Source organism: Equus asinus, chromosome 1 (assembly GCF_041296235.1).
Source record: "Equus asinus isolate D_3611 breed Donkey chromosome 1, EquAss-T2T_v2, whole genome shotgun sequence".
NCBI classification, from domain to species: Eukaryota; Metazoa; Chordata; class Mammalia; order Perissodactyla; family Equidae; genus Equus; species Equus asinus.
In genome coordinates, this window is record NC_091790.1 from 132,753,122 (window position 1) to 132,777,917 (window position 24,796).

Here is a 24,796-nt window from a genome sequence, read left to right on the forward strand (position 1 = left end):
ATGAGATGGAACATGTTAAGGGACCTGCCTTATAGACTGGGGTTGCAGAAAGAAATGGGTTTTTTAAGCCCAAACCTTAATACAGAAACTCCTTTCTAAAGACCGGGTCATCATGGCAGGCAGCAAGTAGGTAATACTGTGACTACGGCAATACGTGACAATTTAGAATTTATTACTGCATTTCAGGCAGCAAGCTGAAGCACCCGGTAAGCCTAAGGCGGGCACAGCTTGAAGAAAGAGATGGAGACTATCTGCTGTTTCAGTCATGAAGATCTGGTAACCTGAGGAAGACATATTTAACTCTGTTCTATTCTTTTATTTAAAATCAAAGGGAATTGTCCACATCACATGATTTCTTTACAGAGCCCCAAATGGGAGTGGGAGGGGATTGATATTATACCCCACTCTTGTTAGCTAGCATTTCCTAATCCGTTGTGCCCCCTATCCAACACTGTAACATACATGATCAGCTGCTGGGTGATTTTCTTCATTCCTGCTTCAGAATTACCTATAATGCCAATCTAAGATAACACCAAATTGCATTTGTGTAGAACTTGTATTTTTGCTAAATGTTTTTGTGACTCTGATCTCATTTTTTTTAACATGCTGCTTTATTCTTATGTCAGATTCTACTAAATTACGCATCAGACCTAGATGTCTGCTAGGAAAAAAAAAAAGAAAGAAACAGCTGCTCTGCTGTTTGTTACACAAGTGCAGGTCTCTTCAAAAGAATGAAAAACTGAGTGGCGGCTCCTACATTCTGGGGATTTAGTGAAGTGGAACTAGGTCCTTCAAAATCTTGTTGGAAATGTTCCTGTACTCCCAGGTGTGCCCTGATCATAAAAGCTGTGCCAAAATTGACAGATTTGTTTTTAAGAATTTTTAGAATTTATAATTTGGATGTGGTAAGTCAGAGCCAATTTTCAAAACTGTCCTATTAAAAACAATCATTGGAGCAGCCAGGAGTAAATATTTGTTCTGCAGAATCACATGCTGTTAACTACCTTGATTAAATTAGATGTAGAAATAAAGATTTTTTTCAAAAGAGAGTTTCAGAAAATCAGATGCATTTCTGAGAAAAGCAGACTCATCTCAGTAAAGGAACAAATGGCTAGTGCTGTTACTAGAAAACAGTATTATAGTTTAAACTGAGAGAGATTTTTATTCCATGCTTTCAACCCATGAAGAAGAGCATCACTTTGTTGAATGCCTGAGACACCACACTCACTTGGAATGGTAACTAAGCACTCGGAGAGAATTGCTTGAATCCATGACCCTATGTATTTCTTATCTTATTGGCAGCCTGAAAATTGACCTTATCCTATCCCAGTTCTTGAGACAAGTCCTGTCACAGGACACAAGTTTATTGACTCTGCAGAATTTCTCTGTCTCTTTCCTTCCTCTTTCCTTTCCCTTCTCCCCTCTCCCTGGTTCACTCTCTGATCTAGATATCACAGTTTCTGGTAATTGATTTCTAGCCTTTTCCCAAGTGATCACCATTTCTCTTTCAAGCACACATATTTCCTAGTAAGTTTTGCCCCCTTTGAAGGTTTCACAATTATATTCTCATTACCTGCTCATTTACAGTAATAGAAACTGTACCCTGTCTGAACCTTGTACTTAAATTACCATGCATTTAAATTTCTGTTATACATACTTAATTCTCCTCATAACTGAATTATTTTGTGGACCAGCCTTACACGAGCCTGTATTTTCTCTCCCTGAACCCCAGTTTATCCATGACCATATCTCCTAAATCTCCAAGCAAATCTCCTCAGTGTTATCATTAGCCATTTGCACATCTTCAAGCTGCTAGGTCCACTCCGGCTGTAATAGACAACCTAGTCATTAGGATTCTTTTGGAAATTTGGCTAATTGAGTCCCTTCCGCCTCTTCATTCTTGTACAATGGTCTTACCTTTTGATACCTTCCTTTAGATTGACACAATCAGTTGTCTGTCCTAAAATGACTGACTCCTCACTTTATTTCTATGTTCAGAGCATTTCTTGGGTTTCTTGCTCTGACCTTTTCCATTCTGAACCACCCTGCTTCCACCTGAGCTCTAATTATGAAAGTATATTCTGAATAAACGATACTTGGAAAAACAATCTTTGCCTTATAAAGTAGCAGTCTATAGTGTAAGTATTTTTAGCTGCCAGCTGTGCAAGCAGAAAGTGGGAGACTTTGAAGTGCTAAAAATATTTGGGATGTGTCAAGTGGGAGTTGGCAAATACCCTGGGGTGAAAAGAGCCCTAGATATGATACATCTGGCACACATTTTTAGGATGTCCTATTTTTAGTCTACATTTTTATTTCTAAAGAGATCCAGGGGTGTCTCCCTAAAAGAGAAGCAAAAGTGACAGAAATGACTCGCGAACAAGGTAATCTGTGACGTTTTCTCTCTCTCTTCCCTCTGCCCTTCAAATTAAAATTGTCATGATGCCTGACTTTAGTCTTGAATCTTAAATAATTGGAAATCTTTGGAAGAAAATGGTACATAATATCCAATTATGAGTGATAAAATACAAATTATTGTAACATTAAAATATTTTGTTTTTCTTGTTGCAGTTCTGAGTATTATTACTGCTATTACTATTTTTTTTAGTTATTTTTATTGACTAATCATTACAAACCTTCTGGCCAATTCTTTTTGCTTAGCTCACATGTGGCACCTATATTTTGTATAGTATATTCAATTGAATTCTTGTCATAAGTAGTTCAGTGAATAAAAAATTCAATCCAAGGAAAAAGAAAATTTTGAGATATGTTTATCTTTTGATTCTAGTCCTAATATTCACCCAAGTCTCAGAATATTTCCTCACTTCTATTCTCCACTTGAATTAGTATTAAGCTCCTAGATAATGTCCGTTTGCTATATACTAAACCCCAAGCTGAAAATTTTCTGTAGCCGTCAGTAGAAATTCAACCCCCTAAACCTCGAAGCCGTCAGTAGAAATTCAACCCCCTAAACCTACGAAGATGTGGGAGGGTCTGAGTGTGGGGGTGAGTGTGCTCCTGTATAGAGGTGGGGGAACAAGGCCAGATATGTTAGTGAATCCTACTTTTTACTATATCATTAGAGTCTTGAGAAAAAGAGAAAAATTATTAACTTGTGGGTTAAGAAATGTCTTAAACTTACACACTTACCATAAAGGTTTGTTAATTAATAGAGTGTTTTTGCTAAAAGGTGAGTATTGATCCTCAACAGATCTTTATACAGTTATCACGTCTGACTTCCACTAGTGCTATGGATTTTTAAACCACGACTTTCTTGTTAGCTCCATGTCACATCTTTTACAGTTTGTTCAGGACTTCCTTAAGGAATCTGACACCTTCTCTTCATGTCCATGAAATTCTCATTCTCTCCTTGTGATAGTACTGGGTTGCTGTAAACATTTCCTGATACTATCTATCTGTCAAGAGAGTGTATTATTTGACGAAAATATCTGTCTTTTGGAAACAATCTATTTGAAGGATTCTATTGCAATTATATCATAACTATATGAGTGATCTTAAAATACTTTCAAGATATTACAATTTTGTGATTTGTCTTTTTTTCAGCGATTTAAGTTTACAAAAGTTTAACTTATAAATACATCCTTAATATATTTATGATTCCAAAACCATTTCAAGCTTTTGGTGATCCAAGATTTTTTTCTCCAATTTTCAAAAAATGCATTTAATTTAGATTCTCTTTAAAGAAAGATGGTTCAGGAAGTGTATGTTTGGGTTATATTCAGTGCAGGTGTAGAGTGTTCATGGAAAAATTTACAGAAATGTTAGATTTGTCATATTTGTTGTTCTTTACAGAACTTATTGAAAGGTTCATAAAACCAAAGGGTTACGTTTCAGAATTCACTAGGAGATAAACTGCAGTTGTAGCAACATTCACTACTAGCTACATATTTTTCTTAGTTTTAATTTTGATATTTTGTCACAAATGTCTCAAGTTTTAAAGTTTAAAATTCAGTTGGAAGAGAAATTTACTTGAATGTCTGCTGGGATGCAATTGCAGCACTTAGAATCTCAGCAATATTGGCATTCGGTAAGTGATCTGTAACATGAAATGGAAAGCATTTCTGTGTCAGATTTCATCACAAATAGCCAACTAACCCTTTGACAATTTAAAAGGCAACCTGTTTGATCATCTCTAAGACAGAGAGATAGTTGGCAGGAAAAACATATCTTAAAACATCAGTCATATTTTCTATTTGAACAAGTATCTGAATATAAATCTAGACTTGTCTTCCCAAAAAATGACCCAGGTTATGCTTGAAAAGTGCTTCAATTCCTGCCTCTTGAATTATCTTTATGATTCATGTATTGAACTTTCATTATCATTAAAGAGAATTATTGGATGTGTATGCATGGGTGAATTAAGACACTACATTTTGTGGTGGTTGATAAAGGAGAGAGGGAGAGTTAATGGCCCGGCATGCTGGCCTTATGGATTGTTCAAGAGAGCATTCACTAGGAAAAGGAAAAGTTTTGATGCTTCTAGCACTAATGACTCATCAAATAAATTAAGGATTATGAACTATTCCTCTTACCACCACCCAGAATCATAGAGGTGTTCCTTTATTTTGTAACTATAACTATGAGGTTATACTGCAAGTGCTGAAATAATATAGAGAATTTTCAAAGGCTTTTTCCCTACAAGAAAATGTCCTTCCTGTACTCAGGAGATAATGCAGTCCACACGTCACTAGCCATTACATTGGCCTTCTCTTTTTGGTCAATAGCTTAGGAACTGAACCATAACATTTATAATTCAGTAGTTTCTACATACCTGTCTACTTTGCAACTGGCTCACTGGGAATTTGATGTGCATGTTTTGCCTGAGCGAGTCAGGTTTATTGATGCTCTTGTTGTCAGAGTTGCACACACAGTATAAACTTTCCTGGGAAAGATGCTTCTTTACCATAAGACAAAACTATTTATAATATTCCAAGTTTAGCCTAGAAGATTTAAATTTAATAATGAAGACCATAAAATCAAATCTATGGTTACTTCATGCACGATAATAATTCAGAGAAGTAGATAATTGGTATTTATATTTGAGACAAGTTCAGTGTTTCAGCACAAAGATTTTATGCATGTATCTGTAAAAGCGGGATTGCTCTTACTGCTTCTTTTTTTTTTTTTGAGGAAGATTAGCGCTAACACCTGCTGCCAATCCTCCTTTTGGCTGAGGAAGACTGGCCCTGAGCTAACATCCATGCCCACCTTCCTCTACTTTACCCATGGGGTGCCTACCACAGCATGGCATGCCAAGCAGTGCCATGTCCGCACCTGGGATCCTAACCCGTGAACCCTGGGCCGCCGAAGTGGAATATGCAAAATTAACCTCTGCGCCACTGGGCTGACCCCTGTTACTGTTTCTTGAATTCACTAGTGTCTCCTGTTTAATTGATGGGCAAAAGATCCTTACTTATTATTTAGATGATGATATAGGCAGAGCGTAAAGGAAGACCATTCCACCATCATAGAAATAAATTTTATGAACATTTAATACTACATTAATTGTTAATGTATATTTTCTTCATGAAAAAATAAATGATGAGAGAAAAGGACAAGTCTTCATCATATAATCTGGCATAAACTTTCAACAACGCTGGCTGCAATTATAATATGTATGTATAATATGTATTTACTATATGATTATCTATCTTCTACATCTGTTTATAGTAAGCTCTACATAATTAAGAGTTGAGTTTTGCTCATCATCATCCCTGAACCTGTCTCTTTTCCTGGAATCTAGTAAATGCCCAGTGAATATTTGTTGAGTGAATTAGTGAGTAAATAAGAGGAACAGGAATCCAATATTAAACAACCTCAGCACACTTGACCATACTTGGTCAATTGAGATATGTTAAGAAAAAAATTAGACATGGTAAACTCTAATTTATTTCCAGAACTATTGATACTTCTCAGAAGGAAAAGGGAAAAAATAAATATATGTGAATTCACTGTAACTTTCCATTTTCTTAGTAGGTGCCATATGCTTTTATGAAAATTATTTTAAAATTTGTTCTTTTCATTCTATTTGGAAATTAATTCAACTAATAGTGGTTTCAAAACTTTAATCCTCCTGAGAATTTGCAGTATTTATTTCCTTTTCTCTTTCTTTCTTTCTTTCTTCCCTTCTTTCTTTCCCTCTTTCTTTCTTCCTTCCTTCCTTCCTTTTCATTCTTTTCATTTGCTTCCTAACATCTCCCTGTGGTCCTAGAATACTATTATTGAAACAGTTTTGGAGGCATCAACCTCACTTAAAGGATGAAAGGTTAAGAGCAGTGATATTCCCAGTATCACACTATCATTTTGGTAGCAGAATAAAAACTCTGAAATAGCTAATGACTCCTCATTTATGTTCGTTATATTTAAGCTAGGCTGGGAAATGTAGCCACAGAAATTTTAGTAAATGATACAGAATTAATGAGATCTGTGTGTCTGTAGTTATGAATAGAAAGATATATTGGAGTGATTAGGAGAATTCTAGAAAAACAGGAGTAGAGGTTGATGCAGATAGGGCCTTCTTCCTGCCACAAATACATAGAAATCCTGGAAATATTATAAGAATAGCAACAAAAATAATATTTTTATTAATGTAGCTGATTTTGAAAGAGTCCTCAAGGGCCAAAAATTCCCCAGAAAAATTTAAAAGAGAATGACCTGGGAAGACCCATTCTGTGATGGTCCCCTAAAATTCTTGCACTCGATATAGGCCGTAAGGACTGAGGGCTGGAGAGCTAATGCCCTTTTTTAGATAAAGAAATGTTTCATCTCAAACAATGGACTAGAACATAGACCTGAATATTAAGCAAAATGCCTGAGATTGTTCTCTGCTCTTACTGAGTAGGAAAACTCTACCCAATGACTTATAAAACGGCAAGGAAGCTGTTTAATCCAGGAGTTTGAGTCAGGGGAGAATCACCGATAATCAACCAAAATCCCAGCTGCCCCGTGCATGGATGAAGAGTTTGAAGTCGTATTAACTACAGGGTACAGAAATCTACAGATCAAATCTTCCTACAGGACAGGAAGTGATGTAAAAATGGGGCCAGCATAATTGATAGTATTTGAGTACTGGGCAAACTGAGTCCCAACTTCACTGTAATGGCATTTTCATAATCTAGGGCCCATAAAACTTCTAAACATAAATACTTGAATATACCTGGTAAGATGTCTGAAAGAAAAAATAAAAGAAATAAATAAGAACCAATAGTCAATGAGATAGTGGTCACTAATGTTTCCAGGAATGAAAAATCAATATGGAAGTTTATATTGAAGAATCAAAGTGTGTTCCAAACAGGATAATCCAAAGCCCCACCTAAATTTAACTGCAGAACATTAAAACAAGGTAAAAAAAATTAATTTAAAATCTTTTAGAGAAAGAGAGAAAAACACCAAATGGTTATCTAAAAAAGAATGATGATTAGAACAAAAGCAGAAGTCTCATAAACAAAATAGTGGGAAAAAATACAAAGTACTCAGAGAACAGAATCAACTCAAAGTTTATACCTAGCACATTACCAAGGAACTCAGTTAAAAAATGGGAAAAATCTTGGACACTTCACCAAAGAACATAAACAGAGAGCAAGCAAGCATATAAGAGAGAGCTTAACACATATATCAGTAGGGAAATGCAAATTAAAACAACGAGATATCACTACACAACTATTAGAATGGCCAAAATCCAGAGCACTGACAACACCAAATGTTGGCGAGGATGTGGACCAACAGGAACTGTCATTCCTTGCTAGTGGTAATACAAAATGGTACAATCACCTTGGAAGATAGTTTTTACAAAACTTGACATACTCTTACCACACAATCCAGAAATAGTGCTCCTTGGTATTTACTCAAATGAGTTGAAAACTTATTTCCACACAAAAACCTGCACACAGGTATTTATAGCAGCTTTATTCATAATTACCAAAACTTGGAAGCATGCAAGATGTCCTTCAGTAAATGAATGGATAAATACACCATGGTATATTTAGATAATGGAATATTATTGAGAGTTAAAAAGAAATGAGCTGTCAAGCATGAAAAGACATGAAAGAAACTTAAATGCATATTATTAAGCAGAGGAAGCCAATCCGAAAAGGCCACATACTGTATGATTCTAACTATATGACATTCTAGAAAAGACAAAACTATGGAGACAGTAAAAAGGCAGGTGGTCGCGAAGGTTTGCAGGGAGTGAGGCATAAATAGGCATAGGATAGAGGATTTTTGGGGCAGTGAAATTATTCTGTATGATACTACAATGGTGGATACATGTCATTATTTATTTGTCAAAACCCATAGAATGTATAACACCAAGAGTGAACCCTAATATATAAACTGTGGACTTTGGGTAGTAATGAAGTGTCAGTGTGGGTTCATCAATTGTAACAAATGTATAACTCTGGTATGGGATATTGATAGTGGGGGAGGCCATGTGTGTGGAGGGGCTCAATTTTGCTGTGAACTTAAAACAGCTCTAAAAAAATAAAATCTATTTAAATTAGAGCACATCCACAAACAAAATAGAAAAATCTTGGGCAAACATGAAAAAAAGAAAGGATAAAATTTAGACGTAAAACAGGTAATGTAACTATAGATTCAATTATTTTAAAAACTATGGAAAACTCACTCTGGTAAAGAAAAAATTAGATGAAATTTCTCATGAAAATTGATTTAAAAGAAATAAAGAACCTTTCTAGTTCCATGAGCATTAAGGAGAATGAATCATTATGTAGATACATAAAACTTTTTTTGTATCATAAGAAGTGTTACAAATAAGACAAAGAAAGGAAAAATCCCTAACTCCATTTGTGGTTAGTTTAAGCTTGTTATCAAGAGCATATTAATGGCAGTTTGAGAAGGAAAAAATAAATATCATCTATGATAATCAACACAAAAATCCTAAATAAATATTAACTAGCTAAATCCAACAACCTATGTGAATATCAATACAACCATATTTAACAACAACAAACATTACCCAGCAGAGTTTTTTTTCCCTAAAAATGCATGTATAGAATGTCACTCTCAGACATTGTTTTTCTTTCCTCCTGAAACTCTCAGCTTTCGCTCTTTTGATCCTAGATCATTTCAGTGACTAACCAGTGAATTTCCTTTATTTCTCAAAAAGTTTTGCTCTTGGCTTCCCGTCATTCTCTGAAAAGGTACTCTTTTTTGAATTCTTAGAGATTTTAATGTACATGTAGATGATGCTTCCAGTATCCAGACAGCTCAGATCCTTCACCTTCTCCCCTCAAATGATCTTGTCTTTTCTCCTACTTACTCCACTCACTGTTTTTTTTTTTTTAGCATTTTTTTTATTAAGATTATGATAGATTACAACCTTGTGAGATTTCAGTTGTATATTATTGTTAGTAATGTTGTGGGCACACCATTTCACCCTTTGTGCCCTCCCCCCACCACCCCCCCCCCCCTTTTCCCTGGTGACCACCGATCGGTTCTCCATGTCTATATGTTAACTTCCACCTATAAGTGGGGTCATATAGAGTTTGTCTTTCTATGTCTGGCTTATTTCGCTTAACATAATACCCTCCAGGTCCATCCACGTTGATGCGAATAAGTCTTCTAGAAGAGAATATAGGCAGTACACTCTTTGACATCAGTTTCAAAAGAAACTTTTCGGACACTATAACTCCTCAGATGAGGGAAACAATAGAAAGAATAAACAAATGGGACTTCATCAGACTAAAGAGTTTCTTCAAAGCAAGGGAAAACAGGATTGAAACAAAAAAACAGCCCACTAATTGGGAAAAAATATTTACAAGCTACTTATCCAACAAAGGATTAATATCCATAATATACAAAGAACTCCACTCACTTTTATGGTCATACCCTAGAGTTTTTCATTATCAGTAACCTAGCTCCTCTCTAATTTTGACCTCATTTAACTCACTCTCTGACCATCTAATTTTTTTTCAGCCTGCCTCCTCTATTACCAACTATATGTCGACTGGAAACACATTCTCTTACTTTTCTTAGATCTGATAATGTGTTTATTTCCCTTTCATTCCTGAAGAATACTGTGCAACAGAGAATTCTAGGTGGCAGTATTTTTCTTTCAGCACTTAAAAACTCTAATGCCACTTCCATGGTTGCTGATGAGAAATCCACTGTCATTTAAATTGTGCTCAGGCTGGCCCGGTGGTGCAGCGGTTAAGTGCGCACGTTCTGCTTCTCCATGGCCTTCACTGGTTTGGATCCCGGGGGCAGACATGGCACTCCTTGGCAAGCCATGCTGTGGTAGGCATCCCACATATAAAGTAGAGGAAGATGGGTACAGATGTTAGCCCAGGGCCAGTCTTCCTCAGCGAAAAAGAGGAGGATTGGCAGCAGTTAGTTCAGGGCTAATCTTCCTCAAAAAAAAAAATAAAATAAAGTAAAAAATAAAAATAAATGGTTGTTCTCTTATATATAGTGTGTCATTTTTCTTTTGCTGCCTCAGTTTCTCTCTTTGCTTTTAGTTTTCGAAGTTTGAATATGATGCATTTTGGTATTTGATCTCTTTGGGTGCACTCAGCTTCTTGAGTCTATGCCTTTATGTCTGTCAAAATTGCAAAGTTTTTATCCATTATTTTGAACACATTTTCGTCCCCTCTCTTTCTCATCTCATTCCAGGATTTTGATGACATAAATGTTAGATCTTTTATTACAATCCCTCATGTTCTTGAGGTTCTTTTTTTTTTTATTTTTAGTCTATCTTCTCTGTTATTTAAATTTGGTGATTTCTATTGCTCTGCCTTCCAGTTCACTGATTATTTCCTTTCTTCCCTCCATTTTCTCATTGAGCTTATAAATGGAGTTTTTAAATTTTGGTTATCATTTTCAATTCTAAATGTCCATTTGATTATTCTTTGTATCTTCAGTTTCCTTGTCGGAACTTCCTATTTTTTTGTTTATTTTAACATGCTCATAATTGCTTTTTGAAGTACATTTTTTATGATGGCTGATTTAAAAGTTTGAAACATAATTGTAACATATTTGTCATCTTAATATTGTCATCTATTGATTGTCCATTTTCATTCAGTTTGAATGAAAACAATTGATTTTCAAATGAAACCTGGACATTTAGGGTATTATGTTATGACACTCTGGATTTTATTTAAAGCTTATAATTTGGCCACTTTTCTTTGCCACCACTTTGGCAGGGAGGAGGGCTGTGCACCTTATTACTGGAGCCCCTTGAACAGGGGGTCCTCCTTACTGCCCGGCAGGGATGAGAATTCTGGCTCCCCACTAAGTCTCCTCCGACTCTACTCCAGCAAGAAAGAGGAGGAATGAGCACCTCTTTGCCATGTTGGAAGTCAGGTTTCTCTCTCCACTGACACTGAGAGGTGGGGATGGTGGAGCAAGGATGGAAGTCCCCACTCTTCTTAACCATTTCTGACTCTGCCTCAGCAGAGGGCTCGGGTGCTTTTGCTGGTATGGGTGTGAGTGTGGCCGTAGTTTTTTCTCCAATTTCAGCTGAAGTGGAATAGTCATTGTTTAAGATTTCTGTCTTGGTATCCTGCTTCTTTCTTGGTTCTTTGGCTAGAAAGAACTGGCTTATGTTGTGGCTTTTCTCTTGGCACTCATGGGCATTTCTGAATAGCCAACTTGCAAGCTCCAAGTCTGGAGTATATGAAACAAAAAGAAAACCCAGGTAACTCACCCACATGTCATTCCTTGGGTCCTGAGGTCTGTTGTCAGTTTCTTATCTCCACCTTTCAGGGTATCCTCATGTTTACTTCATGTATAGTGCCTAAGGTTTTTAGTTGAACTTAACTTGAGGAAACTCTTTGATTTTCCAAGAAGCAGAAATCTTGTTTCTCACTTACTGAGAAAATTTAAGTAATCTGAAGAGAACCTCTATGAACTCCCACAAAATATTCATCAATCTTTAATTATCTTTGCTTGTATATGCTTATTCCATAAATTAGATTAATTACCTGTGCTCTTGTCTAAAAAAATCTCCCAGCTTTGCATTATGTCCCTGACAAACCTCCCTGTTCAAGGGGCTGTTGCTTCAGCAATCCCTTCTATTTCTTTCATCATCAACTTTTCATTTTCTACTAGATCATTTCCTTCAATTGCTTCTTGACTCAAATTCCCTTGCCAGCAATCAATCTTTTGCAGCAAGCGATGGTTAATAATAATGTGTTAGAAATTTCATGTAATGAACTACATTTACATATACCAATTTAAAAAACTATGTGAAAAAATTAATTTACAAAATACTTGCATGATATGCTATGTTTGTCTATACATTTTAAATCCTTCAAAAGAAGATTATATGTATATGTACGTGTTTGTGTGTGTGTGTGTATAAACTAGTATATGGAAACATATATATGTAGTAAAAGCATAAAAACAATAGAATAGTGGTCACCTTTACCTCTTTTGGGGCCATGGGGAGAAAGGGAATGAGGATGGTTTGGAGAAGCTATAAAAAAAAAGCTTTGGCTATATCCGTAATATTTAATTTCTGTAAAAAAGTGAGGAGCAAAACATTAATAACATTTGTTAAATTTGAGTAAATTTCAGGGGCTGGCCCCGTGGCCAAGTGGTTAAGTTCATGCACTCTGCTGCAGGCGGCCCAGTGTTTCGTTGGTTCCAATCCTGGGCGCGTACTTGGCATTGCTCATTGAACCACGCTGAGGCAGCATCCCACATGCCACAACTAGAAGGACCCACAACTAAGAATATACAGCTATGTACCGGGGGGCTTTGGGGAGAAAAAGGAAAAAAATAAAATCTTAAAAAAAAAAGTTTGAGTAAATTTCAGCTTGACATATGTTTGAAAATTTTCATAATTAAAATGTGTTTATTCATGTGTATACATATTCCTTAAAATCCATTGTGCAATAGTCACAAAGTAGTCTTAAAATGGAAATTAACAATTTCTGTATGTTTTTATCTGTAGGTAATCAGTTCACATCAACAATCACGCATTCAGACCTCATATTTAAGTAGAGGTTATTTTTATATCTTTCATCCTGGTCTTCTGTAGAATTCTGTGCATTTCTCTATTGTCTTGTCAACATTTTGGAGTGATCTATCTGTTTCTGCCTCTGCATTAGACTCTGTTTGTCTTATTCTTCATTGTACTTCACCAGTTAACATTCTGTCAGTTGCACAGTTGGTGCTCAGTAGATCATGGCACAAACAACCAGTAGTGCTCTGATACTTTCCCTAATACATGAAAGACTATTTAGGAGTTTCTTTTAAAATTAGTAACTTGATTTCATTGTAGAATGTATGTGAGTAAAAAGGATGAGAGAAGTAGAGACTGAAGTAGAGTGAAGAGAGACTGTGTTTTGGGGTAGGCATTTGCACTTTATTTTGTTTGGTTTTTGTTTTTGTTTTTGCATTGAATTATTGTAGGGTCTTCGTCTTAGTCACTGATGTATCTTTTCATGCTGGAAAAAAGCCTAGCATATGCTAGGTGCCCAGTTAACAATTTTGAACGAATGTATGAATAAACAAAAAAAAATTGCATGAAACAGACCAGTGGTATTTAGGCTAGACCAGGTGTTACCATCAAGTAAACATATAAAGAGGTCTTTTCTGGTCTTGAGCTCTTATATACTGTGTTTATTGGTCCTTTTTGACTTTTTTTTTCCCCTTAAACATTCTTCTCCATGTGTGTTTTTCACTGCTCTTTTTATATTCACCACTGAGTGTCTTACAGCACTAACTACAGCAGACCTTGTTTCGAGGGGCAATATTAACCTGCATTGATTTGCAGTCATGTTAACATTTAAATGCAATAAAGTTCATTAATGGTATTCTTTCCTACAGACCAGAATGACAGTGGTAACACAAGTGCATGTTGTCACACATGCTGATGCATTCTACACTTGGTATGTTTGCCAGCTCCAAACAAAAATCACAGAAAATCCTGAATAATTCTAATAGAGCAAATTACAAAGAGGAAAAATTTCTTTCTATCTGCTTTAACTTACCTTTATTAAATACTGAATTTCAAAAATAATTTATCAGGGTTAATAAATTTTTGTTTTTTCAGAAAAGATATTTCTGTATTTTACATATTTCAAGTAGGAAATAATCTCTGGTGGAGCTCATTATCCAGCAGCAGTCCCCTCCATCCATCTCTGGGCCCTGAAAATTGTGGTGTATAAACTACAGGAGTGTGGTTACTAGCATAGGTAGTGGAGGAGTAGAAATAATAACGTTTTCTTCCTGAGGCCATGTTTCTTCATACTGAGCCAAGTAGATTCATTTCCATGATTTCAAAGTCAAACAGTGGTCTCTGAAAATGCACAGGCAGTTTACATAACAGCAAACATGTCTCAGGAAAGATAGGAAGAATCGTGCTTTCTATATCACACCATCTTTCAATACAACTTTGTTTCATGTTTCCATGTTGATGGAACTTTTATTCATACCCCAAAAAGTCAATATTTACCATATTTCACTGTATCATAAGAAACAGAAGAGAAATAGGACATATTGTCCCTGCTGCTATGAATTCTACAAGTTCTGCTGTTAAGAATTTCAATTTTTTAAATTAATTATTTAATTGAAGTAACATTGGATTATAACATTATATAGCTTTCAGATGTACATCGTAATATATTTTGAATTCTGTGTAGATTACATCATGTTCACCACCCAAAAACTAATTACACTCCATCCCCTCTAATGGAGCCTAATCACCACTATTGCCCTTCCCCCTCTTCCCCTATGGTAACCACCAATCCAAACTCCATTGCTTTGTGTTTGTTTGTCTTTGTTTTTATCTTCTGAGTGAGATTGTATGGTATTTGACTTTCTCCCTCTGACTTATTTAACTCAGCATAATACCCTCCAGGTCCATCCATGTTGTCACAAATGGCCGGATTTCATCATTTCTTATGGCTGAGTAGCAGTCTCTCATGTATATATAACATATCTTCTTTATCCATTCATCCCTTGCTGGGAACCTAGGTTTCTTCCAAGTCTTGGCTATTATGTATAATGCTGCAATGAACATAGGATAGCATGTATCTTTACGCCTGTGCATTTTCAAGTTCTTTGGATAAATACCCAGCAGTGAGGTAGCTGGATCATATGGTAGATCTATTCTTAATTTTCTGAGGATATTCCATATTGCCTTCCATAGTGGCTGCACCAGTTTGCACTCCTACAAGAAGTGTACAAGTGTTCCCTTCTCACCACATCCTGTCCAACACTTGTTGTTTCCTGTCTTGTTCATTTTAGCCATTCTCATATCTCATTGTAGTTTTGATTTGCATTTCCCTAATAGCTAATGATGTTGGGCATCTTTTCATATGCTTGTTGGGCATCCATATATCTTCTTTGGAGAAATCTCTCTTCAGATCTTTTGTCCATTTTCTAATTGGGTTGTTGGTTTTTTTGTTGTTAAGATGTATGAGTTCTTTGTATATTTTGGATATTAACCCCTTATCTGATATATGGTTTGCAAATATCTTCTCCCAATTGTTAGGTTGTCTTTCCGTTTTGTTGATGGTTTTCTTTGCTGTGTGGAAGATTTTTAGTTTGATGTACTCCCATTTGTTCATTTTTTCTTTTGTTTCCCTTGCCCAGTCAGACATGGGACTTGAAAATATGCTGCTAAGTCCCATGTCCAAGAGCCTACTGCCTATGTTTTCTTCTAGAATTTTCATGGTTTCGGTGCTTACATTCAAGATTTTAATCCTTTTCGAGTTGATTTTTGTGCATGGTGTAAGGGAATGTTCTATTTTCATTCTTTTGCATGTGGCTGTCCAGTTTTCCCAACACCATTTATTGAAGAGACTCTTCTTTCTCCATCATATGCTCTTGGCTCCCTTGTCGAATATTAGCTGTCCATAAACGTGTGGGTTTATTTCTGGGCTCTCGATTCTGTTCCATTGATCTGTGTGTCTGTTTTTGTGCCTGTACCATGCTGTTTTGGTTACTATGATTTTGTAGTATATTTTGAAATCAGTGAGTGTGATACCCCCAGAGCTTTGGTCTTTTTTCTCAGGAATCCTTTGGCCATTCGGGGTCTTTTGTTGTTCCGTATAAATTTTAGAATTCTTTGTTCTATTTCTGTGAAAAGTGTTGTTGGAACTTTGATAGAGATTGCATTGAATCTGTAGATTGCTTTAGGAAGTATGGACATTTTAACTATGTTAATTCTTCCAATCCGAGAGCACCAGATATCTTTCCATTTCTTTGTGTCTTCTTCGATTTCTTTCAACAATGTTTTATAGTTTTCAGTGCACAGATCTTTCACCTCTTTGGTTAAGTTTATTCCTAGGTATTTTATTCTTTTTGTTGCAATTGTAAATGGGATTGTATTCTTAATTTCTCTTTCTGCTACTTCGTTGTTAGTGTATAGAAATGCAACTGATTTTTGTATGTTGATTTGGTATCCCACAACGTGACTGTATTCATTTATTGTTTCTAAAAATTTTTTAGTGGATTCTTCAGGGTTTTCTATATATAAAATCAAGTCGTTTGCAAAGAGTGACAGTTTCACTTCTTCTTTTCCAGTGTGGATCCCTTTTATTTCTTTTTCTTGCCTGATTGCTCTCTCTAGGACTTCCAATACTATGTTAAATAAGAGTGATGACAGTGGGCATCCTTGTCTGTTTCCTGTTCTTAGAGGGATAGCTTTCAGTTTTTCTCCATTGAGAATGATACTTGCTGTGGGTTTGTTATATATGGCCTTTATTATGTTGAGGTATTTTCCTTCTATACCCATTTTATTTATAGTTTTTATCATAAATGGGTGCTGTATCTTGTCAAATGCTTTCTCTGCATCTATTGAGAAGATCATGTGATTTTTATTCTTCATTTTGTTAATGTGGTGTATCACGTTGTCAGATTTGCAGATGTTGAACCATCCCTGCATCCCTGGAATGAAAGCCACTTGATCATGATCTATGATCTTTTTAATGTATTGTATTCGATTTGCTAGTATTTTGTTGAGGGTTTTTTCATCGATGTTCCTCAGTGACGTTGGCCTGTAATTTTCTTTTTTTGTGTTGTCCGTGTCTTGTTTTGGTATCAGGATAATCTTGGCTTGGCAGAAGGAGTTTAGAAGACTCTCCTCCTCTTCAATTTTTTGGAAGAGTTTGAGAAGGATAGGTATTAAGTCTCCTTTGAATGTTGGGTAGAATTCACAAGGGAAACCATCTGGTCCTGGACTTTTATTTTTGGGGAAGTCTTTGATTGCTGTTTCGATCTCCTTACTGGTGATTGGTCTATTCAAATTGTTTACTTCTTCTTGGTCCAGTTTTGGAAGGTTGTATGTTTCTAAGAATTTATGCATTTTTTCCTGATTATCCAATTTGTTGGCATATAGCTTTTCATAGTATTCTCTTATCTTTTGTATTTCTGAGGTGTCCATTGTAATTTCTCCTCTTTCATTTCTGATTTTATTTATTTGAGCCTTCTCTCTTTTTTTCTTGGTTAGTCTAGCTAAGGGTTTGTCAATTTTGTTTATCTTTTCAAAGAACCAGCCCTTGGTTTCTTAATTGCTTCTATTTTTTTTAGTCTCTGTCTCATTCATTTCTGCTCTGATTTTTATTATTTCCTTCCTTCTGCTGATTTGGGGCTTTGTTCTTTTTCCAGTACCTTTAGACGTGCTTTTAGATTGTTTACTGGGGTTTTTCTTCTTTGTTGAGGTAGGCCTGAATTACTGAAAATTTCCCTCTTAGAATCGCTTTTGATGTATCCCACAGATTTTGGCATGTCGTGTTTTCATTTTCATGGGTCTCCAGGAATTTTTTGACTTCTTCTTTGATTTCTTCATTGACCCAATCATTGTTCAGTAGCATTTTGTTTACTTTCCATATTTTTGTGGATTTCTGGTTTTCTTCCTGTAGCTGATTTCTAGTTTCATGCCTTTGTGGTCAGAAAAGATGCTTGGTATTATTTCGATCTTCTTAAATTTATTGAGACTTGTTTTGTGGCCTAATATGTGATCAGTCCTGAAGAATGTTTCAAATGTGAGTTTGAAAAGAATGTGTATTCTGTGGTTTTTGGATGGAACGTTCTATAGATATATACTAAGTCCATCTGGTCTAATGTGTCCTCTAAGGCCAGTGTTTCCTTATTATTTTCTGTTTGGATGATCTATCCATTAGTGTAAGTGGAGTGTTAAAGTCCCCTACTATTATTGTGTTACTGTCTATTTCTCCTTTTATGTCTGTTAATAGTTGCTTTATCTATTTAGGTGCTCCTATGTTGGGTGCATAGATATTTGCAAGTGTTATATCCTCTTGTTGGATTGTTCCATTTATCATTATGTAGTGCCCATCTTTGTCTCTTGTTACAGTTTTTGTTTTAAAGTCTATTTTGTCTGATATAAGTATTGCTCCTCCTGCTTTGTTTACTTTGCCATTTGCATAGAATATCTTTGTCCATCTGTTCGCTTTCGGTTTGTGAGTGACTTTAGGTCTGATGTTTGTCTTTTGTATGCAGCATACACATAGGTCTTGTTTTTTTGTCCAATTGGCCACCCTCTGCCTTTTGATTGGAGCATTTAGTCCATTGACATTTAAAATAGCTATTGATAAATATGTATTTATTGCCATCTTGTTACTTTTTTTTCTGGGTGTTTTAGTAGTTCTTCTCTGTTACTTTCTTTTTCTCTTGTTCTCTTCCCTTGTTGTTTGATGGTTTTCCTTAGTAATATGTTTGATTTCTTTTGTCTTACTTATTTACTTACTTATTATTTCTGATTTGTGATTACCATTAGGATCCAATATAATATTCTATGTATGTAATAGTCTGTATCGAGTTGATAGACTCTTTAGCTTGACTCTTTCGAAAAGCTCTACTTTTTCACTCCCATCTGCCCACATTTTATGTTTTTCAAACCATATATAGTCTCTTCTTTAGTGTGTGTCTATCCATTACCCTCTTATTGAAATGGGTGATTTTAGTATATTTGCCTTTTAAACTTCATATTATCTTCACAGGTAGTTGATCTGCTACCTTTAAAATATTTTTTTTTTTTGAGGAAGATTAACACTGACCTAACTACTGCCAGTCCTCCTCATTTTGATGATGAAAACTGGCTCTGAGCTAACATCCATGCCCATCTTCTTCTCCTTTATACATGGGATGCCTACCACAGCATGGCTTTTGCCAAGCAGTGCCATGTCTGAACCCAGGATTCAAATCGGCAAAACCCGTGCAGCCAAGAAGTGGAATGTGCGAACTTAAGTGCTGCGCCACTGTGCAAGCCCCATGTATTTTGACCTTTACAAGTCATTTTTTGCCTTTTGTTTTGTTTTTTATAATTTTTTTAATCTCTATTTAGGTTCATCACTTTCCCACTTAAATAAGTCCCTTCAGCATTTCTTTTAGAACTGGTTTCTTGGTGATAAGTTTTTATCCTTTATCCTTTAATTTTTTATCCTTTAATTTTTGCTTGTCTGGGAAGCTCTTTATCTCTCCTTCCATTCTGAATGGCAACCTTGATGGATAGATTATTCTTGGCTGTAGGCTTTTTCCTTTTAGCACTTTAAATACATCATGCCATTCTCTTCTTGCCTGTAGGGTCTTGGCTGAGAAATCCACTGACAGCCTTATGGGCTTTCCTTTGTATGTCACTTGTGGCCTTTCTCTTGCTGCACTTAGGATTCTCACTTTATCTTTAATTTTGGACATTTTAATTATAATATGTCTTGGTGTGGACCTCTTTGGGCTTATCTTGTTTGGTGCTCTCTGTGCTTCCTGTATTTGGATGTCTATTTCCTTCCTTAGGTTAGGAAAATTTTCAACTATTATTTCTTCAAATAAATTTTCTGCCCTTTTGTCTCTCTCTTCTCCTTCTGAGACACCTATAATATGAATGTGAGCACACTTGATATTGTCCCAGAATTCTCTTAGACTGTTCTCATTCTGTCTAATTCTTTTTTCTTTTATCTGTTCAGCTTGGGTGATTTCCTGTAGTCTTTCATCTAGATCGCTGATCCGTTCTTCTGCATCCTCTACTCTGCTATTGTGTCCCTCCAGTGAATTTTTCATTTCCAATATTGTATTCTAAATTTCTGATTGGTTCCTTTTTTATATTTTCCAGTTCTTTGCTGATGAGCTCACCATGTACATCCAGTCTTCTCCCAATATCTGTGAGCATCTTTATGAGATTTTTGTTTGAACTCTTTTTCAGGTAGATTGCTTATTTCTGTTTCATTTAGTCCTTTTTCTTGAGTTTTGTCCTATTCCTTTGCTTGGAATGTATTCCTTCGTCTCCTCATTGTACCTCTTTCTCTGTGCTTACTTCCATGTATTAGGTGAGTCAGCTATGTCTCCTGATCTTGGAGAAGTGGCCTTATGTAAGAGATGCCTTATGAGACTCAGCAGTGTGCTTCCTTCTCATCACCACTCCATATGATCCAAAAGTGACCCCTTTGTGGGCTACTTGTGTCTTTCTGATGTGGCAGGGCTGCTCTTACTGCAGGCACCCAGGGAGTCTAGTCTTTCCTTCCCTGGCCAGCTGTTTGTAAATCCGGTTTGGGCAGACTCAGCACCATTGGCTACAAAGTCTAACAGCACACTCCTGTTGCAGTTTTCTTCTTAATTGGGTAGGTATCCAGTGTAGCTGGTTGCTAGACTCAGGAGCTTACATTTGCTATAGGCTTCAGGCCTACAAGGCTGTTGTCAGTTCTCTTAGGAGTGCAACTGAGTGGAGCTGGCCTTAGGCATGGGAGCACTCAATTGTTTCAGGCTTTGGAAGGTGGGACTGATCCTTTTTATGGCTAATTGTGATGCACAGGTCTTCTGCTGCTGATAAGCCTCGCTCCCCACAGGACCACACACATCGTCAACACAGTCCTGGTCCACGCACACTTCCCAACCCCCTGGAGTGTACCCTGACACCCCACTGCAGAGGCCTCCACCTCTCCACCAGTGCCCTCCACAGTTCACCTGGTCCTCACACAGGCCTTGCCCCACAGAGGTGGACATACTCACCTGCCTGTAGAGGATCAAGGCACCCAGTAAATTCAGGATTAAAAGTAGCCTGAGGGCTTACTGTTGGGTGGGGCTTGTCCCCAGGGTGGGCTGCCTGCCCTGGCTGAACTGGGTTAAATCTGCACTCTAGTGGGTATGGCAGCCCCCTGGGCTAACAGGCCAAGGGAAGAACCTCAATGGCATCCTCTGGGGTCTGTGTCAGCAAGCCTGGACCAGATCAGAACAATGGTTCCTACCAATGTCTCAGTCTCTGGAGAGGTCTCTTCTCTCACCGAGATGCCCCCAGAGCACACCAAATGAGTCTCTTTTCACCAAAGGACTGTCAGCCTTCTCTCTGGTGACTTTTGGTTGCTGAGATGGGTGAGTTTGTGTGTGGGTCCTTTAAGACCTGGATCTTTTCAGTTTTCATCTGATAGCTTTTCTTTGGGTATCCTTGCTGCTGTTAATAGCCAGTGAAGCCAGATAGTAAGACCCTCATCTCAGTTGTGCTGAGTCTGAAGGATGCTTATAACAGTAGTGGTCCTGCTCCAGACCTCACTCCTCCAAGGAGGGCTGTATACCTTAGGGTGGCTCCCGTCTGGCCAGCTGAGAAACTCCGCTGCTCCCCAAGGTGGCTTTTTTCCTCTCCAGTGGGAATTTCTGCCTTAGTCATGTCTGTCCCTAGTTGTGGGGGTTCTTTTTATCCAGTTTTCAGTTTTCTATTCAGGTAATTTTTCCAAATAGTTGTAACCTGGTTGTGTTTGTGGGAGGAGATAAGTTCAGTCTGCTTAAGCCACCATCTTCATTTGGTGAGTAAATGTTCAACTTTATACAAAATGTCCCAAAATATTTTCCAACATAGCTGTATAATTTTGCAATCCCACCAGCAACAATGAGTGTTCAGGTTGTTCCACATGTTTTCCTTGGCAGGACTTAGAATTTTCATTAAAAAAAAAAAACAGTTTTAGCAATTCCAATAGATGTGTAGACTAGCACAATGCAATTTTTGTTTGCATTACTCTAATTACTAATAATGTTGAATATCTTTTTATATGTTTATTTAGCATATGTATCTTTCTTTAAGAAGTATTCAAATATTTTGCCTATTTTTGTTATAGTTTTTGCCATGTAATTATTGAGTTACAAGATTAATTTATATATTTTGGCTACAGTCTTTATCATATATTGTTTACACACACTTTGTTCCTGTCTGTAGCTTGTCTTTTAATTTTCTTGAGTATCTTACAAAGAGCAGAGGTTGTTTTTTGTTTGGTTTTGTTTTTAATTTTGGTGAAGTCCTATTACTGATTTTTATTTTAGGTTTGTGCTTTCTGAATTCTATTTAATAAATTTTTGCCTAGGGGCCGGTCCCATGGAGGAGTGGTTAAGTTCACATGCTCTACTTTTGTGCCCAGCGTTCACAGGTTTGTATCCCAGGCGTGGACCTAGGCACCTCTCATCAAGCCATGCTGAGGTGGCATCCCACATACGTAATAGAGGAAGATTGGCACAAATGTTAACTCAGTAACAATCTTCCTCAAGCAAATTGAGGAGGACTGGCAAGAGATGTTAGCTCAGAGCCAATCTTCCTCACCAAAACAAAAAACAAAAAGAGAAAAATATTTGCCTAACTGAAGATCACAGAGGTTTTATCCTATCTTTTCTCTAGAATTTTGTAGATTTAGATTTTACATTTTGTGCTATGACCCATTTGAATTAATTTTTTTAAGTTATTTTAGTATATTTTGTGAAGTATGAGTTGAGAAGGCCTTGGTACTTTTTTTTGAAAATTAGCTAGTCATACATTTATGGATTTATAATCGGATTTTCCATTCTGTTCTATTAATGTCTACATCCACCTTTACACAAATATCACATGGATATCAGGTAATGTGAATCATACAAATTTATTTTTCTTTTTCAAAGAATCCTGGGCATTGTAGGATGTTTAGCAGCATCCCTGGCCTCTACTCACTACATGCCAGTAGCAGCTTCCCTGGTTGTGACCACTAACACGTCTTCAGACATTTCTAAATGTCTCCTGGAGACAAAATTGTCCCCTGGTTTAGAACCACTATTCTATTCCTTTGATATTTCACTTAAATTTTGGAATTAGGTTCCAGAGTTTTGCAAAGAGGCCTGCCTGCTGAGATTCTGACTGTTACTGCCTTGAACCTTTTGATGAATTTGGGGAAAACTGACATCATAGTAGTCAGTTTTTAATTGATAATCATAGAATATCTTCCCATTTGCTTATATCTGCTTTAATTTCTTTCTTTTGTAATTTTTAGTACAGGTCTTGCAGATCTTTTGATCAGTTTATCCCTAAAAACTTTGTATTTTTGATGCTAATGTAAATAATGTTTTAAAATTTACTTTCTGATTGTTTCTAATATATAGAGATACAATTGAGTTTTGTATATTGACCATGTACCCTGTAACTTTGTTGAACTTACTTATTAGTTCTAGTAAATTTCTGATAGAGTCTTAGGATTTTCTGCATAGACTTTCACATCATTGATCAATAAATTCCTTTTCAACCTTTATTCCTTTCACTTCTTTGTCTTGTCTTATTGTACTCTCTAGGACTTCCAATACAGTGTTGAAGAGAAATCGTGAATATATACATCCTTGTTTTGTTTCTGATTTTAGGAGTAAAGAATTTAGTTTCTGATCATTATATGATGTTTATCTGTAAGATTTTTGTTTGTTAGTTTTAAGATAGATGCCCTTCAGCAACTTGAAGAAGTTTCCTTTAATTCCTAGCTTGCTGAGAGTTTTAAATCAGAGATGAGCATTATGTTTCGTCAAATAATTTTTCTGCATCTATTCTATTCTGCATTTCTTGAGACTATGGTTCTGCTGTTTTTTGGTCTCTTAGTAAGACAAATAACTTTCATTAATTTTGAATGTTGAATCAAATCCACACCATTTGTATAAGATCATTGGTCATAATGTACTATTCCCTTCATGTATATATTGCTGGATTTTATTGCTAATATTTTGAAGATCTTTTGAGTCTATATTAATAAATATAGGGATTTTGGCCTGTGGTTTACTTTTCCAGGAATGTCTTTATCTGATTTTAGTATTTGAGTAATACTGGTGTCATAAATTGAGTCAGATAGTGTTTTTTCTTCAAATTTCTGTAAGAGTTTATATAGAATTTGTATTATTTCATCCTCAAATTTTTCTTTAGAATTCACCAGTAAAGCCCTCTGGATTGGATCTTTCTTTATGAAAAGACTTTCAATTTTTTTTATTTATAGAGATTTTCAGTTTATTTGTTCCTGAGTGAGGTTCTGTCATTTTGCCTTTCAAATAACTTGTCCATTTAATCTAAGTTGCCAAATTATTGGCACAAATTCACTCGTAATGTTTCTTTGTTATAATTTTCCTTATCATTAGTGATGACTCTCTTTTATTCTTGGTATAGGTAATTTTTTGTTCAGTGTAACTAGAAGTCTGCCAATTTTATTGATCTTTTTTGAAGAACCGGCTTTTTGTTTCATTGATTTTTCTCTATTACAATTTCACTGATTCCTACTCTTACCTTTATTATTCCTTTCCTTCTGTTTAAATCATATTTAATTTGATTTTCTTTGTCTAGTTTCTTAAGGTAAAACCTTTGATTATTAATTTGACACTTACTTATTTTTCCAAGGTTAACATTTAATTCTATAAGCTTCCAAGAATTGCTTTATAATGCATCTCACAAATTTTGACAAGCTGTGTTTTAATTTTCACTCAATCAAACATGTTGTAATTTTCCTTTTGATATCTGTTTTGACCCATGGGCATTTAGAGGTGTGTTATTAATTGCTAGCTTTATTTCCAATATGATAAAACATGTTTTGTGATTGCAATTATT

The 24,796-nt window shown here is 36.0% G+C and overlaps 1 protein-coding gene and 1 long non-coding RNA gene across 2 annotated transcripts in view; both read left to right on the forward strand.

The window, feature by feature from the left end:
• Positions 1–24,796, forward strand: part of ZNF804B (zinc finger protein 804B) — a 482,981-nt gene that overhangs the window by 145,984 nt on the left and 312,201 nt on the right. The gene's annotated exons all lie outside the window — the stretch shown is intronic.
• Positions 2,140–24,796, forward strand: part of LOC139045117 (uncharacterized) — a 142,261-nt gene continuing 119,604 nt past the window's right edge. The window contains exon 1 of the long non-coding RNA XR_011502848.1: positions 2,140–2,381. This is a non-coding gene — a long non-coding RNA (uncharacterized lncRNA). The remainder of the gene's footprint in view (positions 2,382–24,796) is intronic.